Here is a 15,573-nt window from a genome sequence, read left to right as displayed (position 1 = left end):
CTCTGACACTAAGGGGCAATTTATCATAACCAATCCACCTAACCAGCACATCCATCGCACTGTGAGAGGAAACCCACGCAGATACGAGGAGAACGTGACCCAAACTGGGAATCGAACCCGGGTTCCTAGCGCTGTGAGGCAACAGGGCTAACCGCTGTGCCACCGTACCGATGACGTCCTTGCGAGCAGATTTTGGGTTGCTCTTTTTAAAACGCGGCGATTGGAATTATGTGAGCTCAATGAGTGTTTGAAAGTTGTAGTCTGGATCACCAGTATGAACCTTATCCAACTCGAGGGAAACTGAGAAGGGGGTCACTCTTTTGGGTTTGAGACAGCAGATTGTACCACTGCATTGTCAACCCGATTTATAAGTCAGCAAAATGCACCGATGTGCAGAGCCCTGTCCTGGATAAGTGACTTGTCGTTCCAGCCAGGGAGCGTAAATAGGCACTTCTAGCTTACAACCAGGCTTTTGGGTTCAACAGGTCTAAAAATACCACTGCGCGCTCCACATGAGGCGCCTCCCACCCTATCAATTTAACTTGTATTCCTTTCTCCCTCATCGTGTACGCACCTAGTTTCCCTATCAATATATCCATGCCAATCGCATCAACCATTTCATGTAATGGGTAGTTCCACATTCTCACCACTCGCCAGAAGTCGTCTCAGATTAATGACTAGCTTATATTTATGGCCTCTACTTTTGGTCTTCTCCTTCAGGATTTTAATGGCCACTTCTTCCTTCCTCCTCCCTTCCCCCCCTCCCCCCAAGAGAAAAGTGCCCCAGAAACCGGTGCATTGATAATGATACAACAATGTTATGCCACGCTGTACCCCAAACTGCACCACTGCAGTGCAGGTTTGGACTTCTGACACAAGCAATAGATTCTGGCTGTCAAAACTAAACTGCACGCGATTAATTCTGAAAAAACACAAAATAACTATCAAGGGTATTTATCTGCTTTGTTTAATGTTTGGATATTTTGTCCGGAATCCTGGGTTTCTACACAAGTGAGATTGAAGAACCCGCCTGCTGCGCTGCTGTGTACTCACATCGCACACCCTCACATCCCCGTAATTGAAATTGAGACATTGTGGTCGATAGTCCATAATTTCCTGCTTTTTTTACATCATGGATTACAAAGAAGGTGAATATTAGGCAGTTCTTTGATCTAACCCTTCGATTGGTAGGTCCAATGAATTAGTGCATGTCTGCTTTAGGCTTTCAAAGTTGTGTTTTTCATTGATTCTTTTTATCTCTTGAGGACTGTACTTCTTTTTCGGCTTCCCAAAGTAACAAGACACATAATATTTACATTTTAACAAATAAAATTGACATTGCTTCAGGATTTTTCCTGAATTAAGACGAATAACATTTAAAAAAAACACCGATCTATACAGCCTCTCGATTATTGGCTGAAGAGAAGGCATAGCTTTTGATGAGAGGGATGACCCTCAAGGGTTAACCCCCTATTCGAACACTGTTGTTCTAAGATTCAAAGATCATTGAGGGGCTATATTTTTATACATAATAATCATACCGGCAAAGGGCTGTTATCTCTTTAAAAAAAAGCGAGCGGGAGCTGGCATTAAAGGCGCTATCCTCGAACAGATGTCAGATTATTTCCACTGGTCTCTCAGGATCACCGCTGTAAAAAAAAACAGACTACACATTCTCCCATTTGAAGACCACGAACCCGCCCAACAACAACATCATTGTCTGTTCTTATTGCTTTAGAGTCTACAGCGGCAGCTGCGTTCTCTAATCACGGTATCACCCCATTATATATATTTGAGCAAACACAGCACAACAGGCCCAGGACTACAGTAAACAGGGGCCCAGATTTCCTCGCAGTGTTTTTCACCCCAAACCTAACTAACTAACGAACCAATTGCAACAAATTAGGATGGCTGTTTCCAACTGCATTGGTCGAGATTTTTTCGTACCGCCCAAAGACTACATAAATAAAGTTGCAGTGTAATTTTTGCGCATAAGCAGGCCCACTGTATTTCAAATGCTCCAAGTCCTCCTTTCTTCAACTTACTGCGTGTCATGCAATAAGCGGATTTAAAAAACTCTTAAGCAATAAAAAACTGTATTTGCAACCACATTCCGCATTGTTGTATCATTATCAATGCACTGGTTTCCTCCTTCGCAGTACAAAGCAACACCTACACCATTGTTATTTTATCTCTTAGGTATGTTTTTTCACATCCATAAACTGGTTGTTAGTGTCTAATTCAATTGTTAGTTAATTCATTCCATTTTATAATAGAAAAACGTGTTCTAAAAATACTTCTCTAAAGTTTTGATCGCACACACTGCAAAAAACATAGTTTGAGTTTTAAAAAAATCTCAATTTCTAAGTGAATTTTATTATAATAGGGCATTCTAAAGTTTGTGTGACCACACAACAGCACGATGTGTTTGTAGGATATGGGGATGATAATGGCATATGAAAGAATGTGTCCAGTCTGGGTTCACAAGTCCACTACATCTAATGCGCTGGGATTGCGTCAATGAGCCTATCTTTTTATATAAACAAGAACGTTCTTCCACTTGCCTCACGTGACTCGCGTCCCTCTTGTAAACTTACCCTAATCTTCCACTTTATATAAAGCATCTGTTGAGAATACAGAGCCGGGCAACACGAAAGTGTTCCCTTGCCCACCATGGTCCGTTTTCCTTCCCTACTATGTTGACGAAATGGTTCCAATACCGTGGTTCAAAGGAACTAAATAATTTATTCCATGCACGTTTTTGGATGCGTTTTGGAAACAATTTGGATTGCATTTTAACATAAAGGCCAAATCCACTTTTACCAAGATTGCCATCCTTCTATTTTCCAATACTTTTCTAATTCAGATATAGTACTGCAGTATTAAACTGTACGGTACTGACCTAGCGCCGTGCAATAGGAAATCGTTGCAACTTAAAAGTACATTTGGCATTATCTTTTAAAACTGTGCTCATTTTTTTGAATTGCAGAAGACAAAGGATACTGGTCAGCCAACTTCAACGCCTGGACTTAATGCCATTTAGTGCATGAAGTTAAACCGCCTCTCTCGTACACTGTTTGTAATTTGCTGAGTATTATCATAGTAAATGTTATGAACGGTCGCCTGCATTTACGTGGCTATTTCAGTCAATCACCGTTAGAACACAACTCGATATTCACTGCGGAGGCACAGGCAGCTCGTATCCTCCAAAGAGCTCAGCGATCCGTGCCTTCTCGGCCCTTTTTTCACAAAGGTTTTATTTTAAACTGCTCGCGCTCTCAGGTTTCAGGGCTAGTCTCCCAGGGGAGGCAGGAGCGGAGTGCGCTTCAATCAAACCCTGACTTCTCCTCTGGGAGCACAGCCTGAAATCTGATCTCGCCCACTTACTGCCTGCCTCATTCCACGCGTTTTCTTTGGGCGTAATAACCTTTTCGTTTATTGTAAACACGGTTGGGAGGGGATGCTGGATATTTGAACAGGATGTGTCGATTGTGAAATCGGTGCCTAGTGTGCTTGCGGCGCATCCTGGCGGGTGAAGGGGAAGGGGCGACCGAAGCGAAGGCCTTGCCTAGTAAATAGGTAACCAAACCCATCCCGTAATTAAATGGTTTCGTGCTTTTCAGAAGGCCTCGCAAGAGGCCACATTAGCGAGCTGCTGTCGGTTTGAAAGATAAACGCGATCGTATCACGGAGAAGGCGGCGATTGTAGGAGGGCAATCACGAAAACAAGATTGCGCTTACTCACCTTACTCTCTATCCAGATTGTTAACGCAGTGGATGAGTTCAACAAATTCTGAAGCGCGTTATATGTTTGCACAACTTGTCTGTACCGTGATCTAAGATAAAGAAAATATTGAAGGGCACCGCGTATAACACAAGCAACCAGAACGTGTTTACCGTACTAAGGAAATCAGACTTGTCCCCAAATGTTTTTCTAAACTCTGGTATGCCTTTAGGTTTTGCTTAAACATATTGTATACCTGGCGATGAACCCTTACCGAGAACTGCGCAGCCATATTTATGAAGTATAATTCTGCTGTGACACATGCAAAGCAGCAGAGACTGTTAAAATTGCAATGTGAATTCCTACATCAAAACAGTTCTAAAGTGCCACATTGATTGTGGAGCTTTGGACACCGGGTGGTCGTGAAAGGCGCTATATAAATGCACGGATTTCTGTATGAACTGGGCAGCGCAAGACGTGTCCAAGTTAATCAAGTTACAACGACTGATCAGATAACAGAAGTATTTGTTGAGACAGAGTCCAAAATAAGAAAAACAACCTGACATTTTAAAAAGTGAAAGAACATTGTGATAACCCGTGTGTCACATGAGGACTGATTAAACGTTACACACGTGACGTTTCAATAATGTACCTTTTAACAAATGCTAATTGAGTGGCTGCGCATTACTGACATTTTGAATTACTCCATTTACTTAACGTCAACAAAACGTGGATGAAATAATTCGGGACAATGCGGATCTAGGTTCAGATTCACAAGTCCCCCTGCTGCCTTGTGGTCGCCTGTTAATCTAATCTGATTTCAAATTCAACGTGACCACAATTGAACTATTTGAGATATCCTGGGAACACGTGCCTGCACATGACGCAGTACTGTTGTGCAAATACCCGCCCCCATGGCAACATTTGATAGCAATTTCTATTTAGACTTCTTACAATTTACTAGTGCCTGGAGTGCAAGGCGAGTATATTGTGGTGAAATAATTCATACCAAAATCCCTTTCAGTTCAAATACGGGTGCTTATACGCGGAAATCAATATTTAAGTAATTTAACATTTTACATATAGGCGCCCAAACATGTTAAAATTAAGATTCTAAAGATGTATACATATTCGGCATATGGCTTGCAATAGTCATCTTTTATGAATAAATAGATCTAAATTCACGTATACTTTTAAACAAAGCGCATGATTACATTTTCTTTGGACTTTCTACGACGTTCAGTTATCACTGCACCCTCAAAATCCAATACAATATACTCCCAGATTTCCATAATTAATATGCTAACTTTAAATCTTTGCAAGGTTGCCATTCTTTAATCGAAGTGCCACAAACTTCTAGATGTTTGTTTTCTATTTACTTTCTGCTGTCTTCAGAGTTGTTCCCGAATCTGCTACTGTTATCACTTCGAAATGCACAGCTAATTTTGCAACAGGGAGTAGTTTTCAACCTAATGCTCGTGGGTGAGATGGAGGGTGCAACTTTTTTACATTTCAATAAAAAAAGATCAGATACTGAAGTGTTAAATATTTTATTTGTTTCCTGCTTTAAGGATGATTCTAAAGCCAGCCTGCATTGACTGCGGCATTGTAGAGAACAATGCAAGGGTAGTTACAAATGGTCAATGCAGAACGATCGCAACAATTGTCTTTCATTTATCTGAGCTTGCCGCGATGAGCCCAGCACTCTAATTTGCACCTACCAGAGTAAGGTACAAATCTCTGCTTTAATGCTACGTATGGACATGGTTAAAGAAAACACGCTTCGCATAAAGCAGATCCAAATACCCACTGCGGGTCTCCTTGCTGGCGGAACCTTGTTCGGAATATGATACGTTGTCGAACGTTAAATGCATGGGAGACAAGACTGAGAAGAAGATAATCTTGTTAAGCATTGTAGAGAGCTCTGAGCGACAGCTGCAAAAAAACCCCGCAAACATGGCTTCAACACGCGTTGAAATGCAACTTAAATATTATAATAGCGTGGAGAAATACGAGAACTTCAAATAGAACAGAATTCCCGAGTTGGGCACTAGAAAAAAATTTCCATATCTTTCTAAATGTTGATTTGTCACAAAACCCAACTGGGTGACGGTATGTTTTAATTACATTTATAACATCTAACTTGTGTATGGTACTGGTCACAGCAGCTGTTTCAGCATTATGCATTCCCAACAGCTGTTCTGATTAATTGTCGTTTACGAAACCCTTCTGTGGAATGTTGTCACCGGCTTACATCGATAACCTTAAGCGTTATCAATAAACAATGCGCACGTAATGGGTTAATAAGAAAAAAAAGCTATGAAGTTGAAAAGGAGCGACAAAATGATTTCAAAATCTGCATACTATTCCGTTCAGCATTGTGTTCAATTGATTAATTTTAACACGCCAATGTCTAAACATCGCCCTTTGTGAAACTTTTGGGGGGAAAAATCGAGTTAACCTTTAGCCGGCCTTGATTTGTTTAAAAACAATTCAATGCATAAGTTTAAGAACTCAAAAGCTAGTCAACTATTTACCAAGGTACAGAACCCCAGTGCAATATTTACATGAGCGCGGAGGTGGTGAGTCCATTGATCGACTGTCCCCGTATGAAACTCCACCAATGAACGTTCCTGCTGTCTAATTAGAACTAGATTTCAGTACACTAAAAATGATTGATTGCAGCATATATTATACCATTATGGAACAATGAATGTTTCCACACAGCTAAGTAAAGTTCGGTGGTAAGCATTCTTTTCCCTGTCCTCCGGTTGCCATTCATTACACCTGCAGCGTTCTTAGGTTGATTTTGGCTTGGTAAACGGAGAATTAAATCCAGCAGACCCGGCTGTGTTTTAATATGATGATGTTCTTATGTACGATACTTATTCTTAACCAATAATTGGATGGATGTCAGCTTGCGGGCCCTTACATGGTCGAATGGGCCCGTGCTCTTTTTAACGCTCTGATGGATTTTATTCTTGTAGCCAAATAATTTCAGTCATAAATATGCAACAGGTTTCTAATATCAAAACACTTCTACCTTAGAGATTTTTAAACACAACTGAAAATATTGCTACTTTGCCTTCTCTGGACATGTTGAATTTAATGACATGAACCAATCAAACGTAGCTTGTTGAGGTATTTCTAATTATTTGACATTTGTAATTTTTAAAATTTAGATTGGTCATTAATATTTTTGCACATATAACTTCTGTTAACTCTGCTCGACGACACGGACTGTGACAGGGCTGATTTAATCTCAAGTTAGAAATATTGACCAGAAACCGACAGCCTGATGTTTACAAAATGGGACACTGCTGACATGTGGGGTGGGGATGGATAGATAGGGGGGAGACAACAAGCAGATGAGAAATCCCGAACTGCGTCATTCATCAACCACGTGTAAATAATAAAGTAAACAACGACCTCTGGAAGAAGGGAGTCACAAAACACGTAGGACAGCGAATAGTAAGCCTTGCAATTTAATAGCAAAGCCACTCAAGCATTCATTCACTTCGATTTTTCCCTCTCTCCATTCATTAATAAGAACAAAAAAAGGGGTTAACTTGTGACTTGCTGTGCTATCTGGCGAGGTGTGTCCAACCGTTTGGGGGTAACAATGGGTGGTAAAAATCCAACCTATGGGTGTTACATTACTCCCACATGCTGACACCAGATGTAACAGACGATGCCATAAGCTCCAAAATCTCGATATCTGACTGAAAATGACAACCTGTTAAAAAGGCAGAACGGTCATGTGATCTGATTAAATGGAGATCAGAAACTGTGGAATCACTGGAATGTTTTAAGTTTGTATGTGAAGTGTACAACAAACGCCGGGTATTAAACCTAATGCTTCAGCACTCCAACTTGTTGAGTGGCTCTAATGATGTGGTATTTTTGGTTCTTCCTGCCGACCGACTGAGAAATGTATAATTATACCTAATTAATGGCCTTAGTGGTAAAGCCAAGTTTACCATTTATTTCTTGTAACGCGTTTGTAGCTTTGGGCAACATATGGTACTTTAGTCAATTTACGTGTACAATAGTTAAATTCAAGTCCCAATACATCATATACAGTGAATCAATGTATCGCATTCAACTGAAATGCACTATATGGTCTTAAACTAGCGACTGGATTTAGAAGCTGCAAAGCAGAAGTGAATGGAAAATACACACAAATGTGTGAAAATACACACAAATGTCATATTTAGATAAAATAACATTATTTCTGACCCTGATTAATCTTACCACTGTCGTATACAAATCTAGTATAGATCTTTAGGTATTTAGTATTTTCATTCAAGCGTTTGCCTGAGCTTTGCATTTTTATTCGAGTTGGGATGGTGCAGCCAGGCCTGATATTGCTGAAGTTGCCATAACACTTTCAAACACCATTTAAATAAACGAAGAGTGAGTGTATATAATGTTCTGACGCATATCGATTGTTCCAACTTATTTATCGGCGTCCTTTTTTTAAAAAAGGAGAACGCGCAGAATTTGGTTTGGTTTGGTTTCGGCGGGGGGCGAGAGCAGAGGCCGTCTGGCGTAGGGTGTTTAACGTGGATACATCCTGCTTTAGTTCTACGCACTATATTGAGCTTTGAGTAAAAGTGCAAACTTTGGGAATATCCATTGATAAAAGATGCTGCACTTTTTAACTAAACATTAGATTAGTGAAAATGGGACATTGTCAGCAGGTTTAATTAAATCATAAACAAATCGATTAGCAATGTAAAAAGTTAGGCTGAAGCTGGAATGTAAATGAGAATAGCGCTGTGAGTTACAGAGGAACTGAAATCGGTTCGGTCCGATATCGGTAGCTCGAAGGTGTTTGTTTACATCTAACAGCATGGGAGACCCGAGTGGGAGACTCATCAATTTAGTCGCCATTGACCAAGGCACCTTGTGCGACTTCAGCGCCAATAAACAAACACCATTAGCGAAGCCTGAAAGATTATAACATTTACTAATAACTGAAAGGTCTATAATCGATATATTCTCAGGCTCCTGACAAGAGAGATCTCCAGTGCGCCAGTGCTTAACAAGCTCGCAGTCCAATGATAAACCTGCTCGGGCTTTTCCCCTCTTAAACTGGATATTCCGATCGCGCAGATGCGCAGACGGTGTTCACACAAGTCGGCGAGCAGACAAAAGGAAATGGTCCGTCACTACTGTTGCCACTTCTACCCCAACCAGCTCTTTCCATTCAGTCGAAACCTCAGCGTTTTAAGAAGTTCACGGAAAACGTCCATTTGCTGAACCAAAGTCCAATACCCCAGTAGACACCCGCTCGGTGTATTAACACATTTAAAAAACAATACACGTGCGGGCGCACTTAAAGTTCAAGTATATCTCATTCATGGTGTATCAAGTTAAGATGGGGAAGTCGCTCCTGGTAATGAATACATGTCCATATATGTAAACACACCCTCTACCACATCTACAACACGAAATTCGCACTCAAACTTTCATCGTTCACAGGGTTGCTGCAGGCTCCAGTTTACTTCCCCCCCCCAACCCCCCCCCCCCTTTCAATTTTTTTTCCTGCGATTATCATTCTCTCCTCCCTGAGCTTGCGGGGAGCCGGCCACTGTTGTCTAGACCGATCGATCACTTAGACAAGAGACGTACAATACGGTCAAAAGCCTTCAGTCAGGCAGAGCTGGCAGTTGCCACACGGGGTACATGTCACCTTCCAGGTAACCAGCTAGAACTAGAACAACCTTCACCACTAAATCTCACCTACAGAACATTTTGGCTCGACTGCTTAAGTGACCATTAACACGTTCGGCGGACAAAGCATTGTTTATGGAGCGATATTCTACAAGTCGAGCATGCAGCAACATCGTTACCTTGAAAGGTGCTCTGGCAATAACCTTAAATGGCACAGCTCGAACATAAATCATCAACGCGTGAGCCTTAAGGTCCTTTGCCGTAACTAATTTCTCTCCGGTAACTTAGCAGCTTGCAATTATTTGTCAAATATGCCTACATATGAAAATAATCCAGTTTTAAACCATCAATTAACTCCTTTAAAAAAAAACCTACTTACTTGTTCTACTGCAGAATAGGCACGATGTTTATAAAGAACACCTTTCCAGTTAGGATTTATTTTACCTGCGCTGATTTTTCAGCACAGATGAACGCAAGTGTTAAAATTAATTCAAAGCATTTGGTGAAATCTTCCGAGCGGAATTCAGTGGTTAAAATCCTAGTCCTCGCAGTGTGGGGGGAGGGGGATCTTTTTCCTCGGTTCAGCTTTACACGATTATCCTTAGCGGGGGTGGAGGGGGGGCTTTCTTTGTATGGTGGGGACAGAGCGACACAGAATGAGGAAAAGCCCCCAGTGCGAACAATATCGACGGTACTTTACAATTCTTCGACAACAAAAAAAAAGCGATGTCGCTGTTAGCCGGACAGCGCTGACTCGCTACAAGAGCCGATGTGGTTTCGGCTGGATCAAACCCTGTACCGAAGCAGCAAAGAAGTTCAGCAGGAAAATAACGCGATCTGAGTTTCCAAACTTCCCTTCAACATTGGCAAGAGACGCGACAGAGCAGCGATATTCCCAAGCTAACAGCGAAAGACATCGAGGGTCTAACTCTTCCTCACACCCAAGTAAGTGGGGATCGCACACTGGCAGAAGTCGCCACCCAGACAGCCTCCGACAGCGCCCGGCGCGATTTTAATAAAAAAGGAGAAAAGCCACCACTCCTTCCAAGGAAATAAAACCTCCTCTTACCTGATTGCAACCTTGCCCCGTGTTTGGGCCGGCCTCTCACTCCGGGGTCGATCTGCATCCACGTGCCTTTTATGTTGCTTGTGTGTTTTTTTTTAAATCGCCGAGGCGGACCGAAGACTTCTGTTCATCTGCAGATCTCAAAATGTGCGAGGCGAGGCTGTAAGCTCGCAGATAGTCCGGATATCCACTCGAGAAAACAGATCCGCTGTGAAGTCCACCCCCCTCCCCAAAAAAAAGTCAAAGGAAAGGCCTTTTACTCTGTCTCTCTCTCTCTCTCCCTGAGCCTTGACCCTTTGGCTGCAGAGTGTTGTTCCAGCGCCGCGGCTGCTGGCTCCAGTGTACTGAGCTGTGTGTGTGTGTGTGTGTGAGCTCTCACTGCTCACTGTACAGGTGGCGATCGCTTGCGATTCTCTGGCACGGAACACTTCGCAGCGCCATGTTGGCTCCTCACCATATACAGAGCGGCCAAACCATCCGGTCTATCGGCTCCTTCCCACCCCCATCTCACCCCGCCCCTCCCCAACTTGTCGAACCCCGGGATTCTCCCCTTGCGGAGGGGAGGCGGCCTTTAAAAGAGCTCCCCCCCCATCCTCCCCACCCCTCCTCCTCCTCCCCCTCCCCACCCTTTGCTCTCTGGCAGATCACTGGAGCAGACGTGGATCAGCGTCTACGGAGCAAACTGATTTTTTTTAAATTTCCGATCCAGCCCTAGCGTGCAGCTCCCCCTCCGAGACTGAAAAAAAACTCTCTTTACCCAGAAGGCCATCGTTAACTTCAATTACCATAAATATCAACCTTTGGCTCACAGCCCCCCCACTCCCAAAAAAATCTCCAAGCCATCATCAGCACGGGAGACACAAGCCAGTGTAACACCGGGGAACGCTCACTCATTCATTGCCGAGCCGTTTTTTTGTATAAAACCGGGCGGCGGGGGCGGGGGGGAGACGCTCTGTGTCTCATCGGAGCACAAGGCTGCATCACGTGAGATATAAACAGCGAGGGTTAGATAAAAGTTTCGGTCGTACGATTCACTCGGCTCTTGGCTGCTGTTCAGTGCTTACTGAAGTACGTGGTGAGAATCACACTGCGAACACCACACATTACAGACTTTAGCGGGGTGGTCCTCAATATGGAAACATGAATTCAGTGTTGTGTGTTTTTCCTGCTTATTGCCCCCATCGATGGGCAACTTGATGTTAATATATTCAGCGCGGTGCTTAAAATGTATATGCACAGACCCTGTCGATGTGTATAAATTTATAATATCCCCCCATGTTTTTATATTTAGATGAGTAAATTCGCGGAGTTACGGCTGGAATCAACTATATTTTATGTCGACTTGAACCAAGTCTTCAGTGCTTTTATTACATGAATTCAAGTTCAACCTGACATCTATTTCAACACTGACTTTTAGCCTGTAGTCTTTAAGGTATTTGGTTTGACTGTACTTTGGCGAAGAATCCCACCTACTGAAATAAAAATAAGATGCCAGCTACCCTATTACATTTATTTGAAATTTACAGCATAGTGTAAATATGTGGCACGTCACTATCTCAGAATACAAAGTAAGTTTTTTATATAGCTAATAGGCTGGAGGCAGGGCAGGAATGATGAAAGGTGCAATTACAGCGCTGATACACAGTTGAGTTGGAGGGTCTCTCCAGAGATGCACAGGCGCTTCCTTTGCCAGTCTTGGGAGTTGACCCGAAGGTCAGGACGCTGTGTGCACATCTCGCGCGGGAAATCTTCCATCAAGGACTCACTCCCATGTACACTACCAGTCACACACAAGAGACACTAGATATCAATTCACATGCAATCACAATCTCACACATACTCCTGTAATGAATCTTAAACTCACATTTCCCGCAACCATATACACACGCACATTCTGGTACTCTCACACACCTTTCTCAGGCACTCAGTTGTGTAGACACCCGTCCAAACAACTGCGATGATTAACACACACAAACAAACTCCCTCCCAGGCAGCGCTGGAACCACACTCCCGCAAGCGCAATCAGTTTCGGAAACCCACATTCTCTCACCTTCTCGCAAACAAAGCCTCTCCTCTCTCCCCCACCTCTCTCTCTCACACACACACACACACTTTGTAGCACTCACGCACTTAGCATTCTCTCCTTCAGTCACACACTTGCCCCAGTTACATGCGGGTTTGTGCTCAGAGGCACATACACATTCTCAAATCCTCCTTCACACATCTCGAAATTCCCCACAACACCACAGTCACACACAGCGCTCCTTTCTTCACTGTACCCGTCACACACAAACAGACACACGCACACTCCCTTCCGCACATTCTCGCAGCCTCAAACATTTGCATCGACTCTCTTACACAGACACACACACACACACACACGCCCACAGCCTCCCTTGCAACCACACACACTAACATTCCCTCCATTACACGCTGCTAGTCAGAGCCACAGTTACACATTCCTCCCCCGCAATCTCTCTCAGTCACGTATAAGCAATCACACACACACACTCGCACTAACAGTTCACAGCAGCTGCTTCTGGGCCTGCTTCGCATAAGCAGAATTGTTCTCTGATTCTCCGAACCAGGGCGGAAACAGGGCGATGTGAGACAGATTCACTGTTCCCATGTGAAACGACTGGGCTTCGACGCGCGACCACAAGTGAGCTCCGTTGTTAATTCAAAAAGTATTTCACCCCTCTCACGACTTTAAGATCGCACCCCCACCGCCACACACACCCCATCAACACGCTGTTGCTACGATACCCCTCATCCCAACCAAATAACCGATCTGGGAATTGTTTAAAAATGAGAACAGTTACGGAATATACATATGCAATTTAAGGTTGAAAACTTTGGGAACAAATATTGATGGTAGGACATCGCTCCGGACATTGGAACAGCGCACACTGAAAGCTGCAAGTCTGGCGAGAGTTGATACCCTTTACCCCCAAGCGCTATTGACACTCCGTCATAAATTCCTCTGGAAGGGTAACAGGAATTTTAAAATTCACCAAACCTTGATTATCTTCAAATAATGTTTTGATCCCCTGACATCATTTGAGATACTCCAATACCCACCTGTCCGAGGTGCAAGGGGTTACATTCCAAGTATCCAGAATATACAGATAACTGGCAGGGGCGGGTCACCAACACCCACCCCCCCCCACACACACACACACACACAAACACACAGACAGACACACACACACGCCCCAACACCCCGCCACACACACCCATACCCCCCCACCCACACCCCCACACAACCCCACACCCCAACCAAACACCCCACACATATACCCCCCACACACACAACCCACACACACACACCCCACACACATACCCCCCACGTACCCCCCACACACACAACCCACACACATACCCCCCCACGCACACACAAACCCTCCCCCCACACACACACACAAACCCTACCCCCCCACATACACAAACCCTTCGCCCCCAAACACAAACCCTACCCCTCCACACACACAAACCCTTCCCCCCACACACAGACCCCACACACACACACACATAAACACCCCCCCACACACACAAACACCCCCCCCACACACACACAAACCCTACCCCCCCACACACACAAACCCTTCGCCCCCAAACACAAACCCTACCCCTCCACACAACACAAACCTTCCCCCCCACACACAGACCCCACACACACACACACAAACCCCCCACACACCCACACACACACAAACAAACCCCCCACAAACACCCCACACACACACACACAAACCCTCCCCCCCACACACACACAAACCCTCCCCCCCACACACACACAAACCCTCCCCCCCACACACACACAAACCCTCCCCCCCACACACACACAAACCCTCCCCCCCACACACAAACCCACCCACACACACACAAACCCACCCACACACACACAAACCCACCCACACACACACACACCCCACACACACAAACCCTCCCCCCCACACACAAACCCTCCCCCCCCACACACACACAAACCCTACCCCCCCACACACACAAACCCTTCCCCCCACACACACAAACCCCACACACACACACACAAACACCCCCACACACACAAACACCCCCCACACACACACACAAACCCCCCACACACACACACAAACCCCCCACACACACAAACAAACCCCCCACAAACACCCACACACACACACACACAAACCCTCCCCACCTCACACACACCCCCCACACACCCCTCCCCCCCACACACAAACCCTCCCCCCACACACACACACAAACCCTCCCCCTCCACACAACACACCCCACACACACCCCACACACACATACCCACCCCACACACACATACCCACCCCACACACACATACCCACCCCAAACACACACCCCCCCACACACACACACATACCCACAAACCCCCCCCCCACACACACACATACCCACAACCCCCCCCCACACACACACACATACCCACAAACCCCCCCCACACACACACACATACCCACAACCCCCCCACACACATAACACAAACCCTCCCCCACACACACACAAACCACCCCCACCACACACACACAAACACCCCCCCACACACACACACCCACACAAACCCTCCCCCACACACACAAACCCTCCCCCCCACACACACAAACCCTCCCCCCCACACACAAACCCTCCCCCCACACACACACAAACCCTCCCCCCCACACACAAACCCTCCCCCCACACACACACACACCCCACACACACATACCCACCCCCCACACACATACCCACCCCAAACACACACCCCCCCTACACACACACCCCCCCACACACACCCACACACACCCCCCCCACACACACCCACACACACACACACACCCACACACACCCCCCCACACACTCACACACACACAAACCCCACCACACACTCACACACACATACCCACAAACCCCCCCCCGCACACACACACAAACCACCCCACCACACACACACAAACACCCCCCACACACACACCCAAACCGCCCCCACACACAAACCACCCCCCCCACATACACAAATCCCCCCCACACATACACAACCCTCCCCACACATACACAAACACCCCCCACACATACATGCACCCCCCACACACACACACACAATCCCCCCCACAC

General features: G+C 45.2%; 1 protein-coding gene across 7 annotated transcripts in view; it reads right to left on the bottom strand.

Moving 5' to 3' along the window:
* bcor (BCL6 corepressor) overlaps positions 1-15,573 on the bottom strand; it is a 296,044-nt gene that overhangs the window by 97,812 nt on the left and 182,659 nt on the right. The window contains exon 1 of one of the 7 annotated variants that reach the window (XM_080203858.1): positions 10,473-10,963. The exons of the other annotated variants lie outside the window; for them this stretch is intronic. The gene's annotated coding sequence lies outside the window, so the exon portion shown is untranslated. Of the gene's footprint in view, positions 1-10,472; positions 10,964-15,573 lie in introns of those variants that run through there. 7 annotated transcript variants of the gene reach the window in all.

The sequence above is a fragment of the Carcharhinus amblyrhynchos genome, chromosome 15, assembly GCF_965287045.1.
Source record: "Carcharhinus amblyrhynchos chromosome 15, sCarAmb.v2.hapA, whole genome shotgun sequence".
In the NCBI taxonomy this organism is placed as follows: Eukaryota; Metazoa; Chordata; class Chondrichthyes; order Carcharhiniformes; family Carcharhinidae; genus Carcharhinus; species Carcharhinus amblyrhynchos.
The sequence above is the reverse complement of the archived record's forward strand: the minus strand, read 5'-3'. Positions and strand labels throughout refer to the sequence as shown.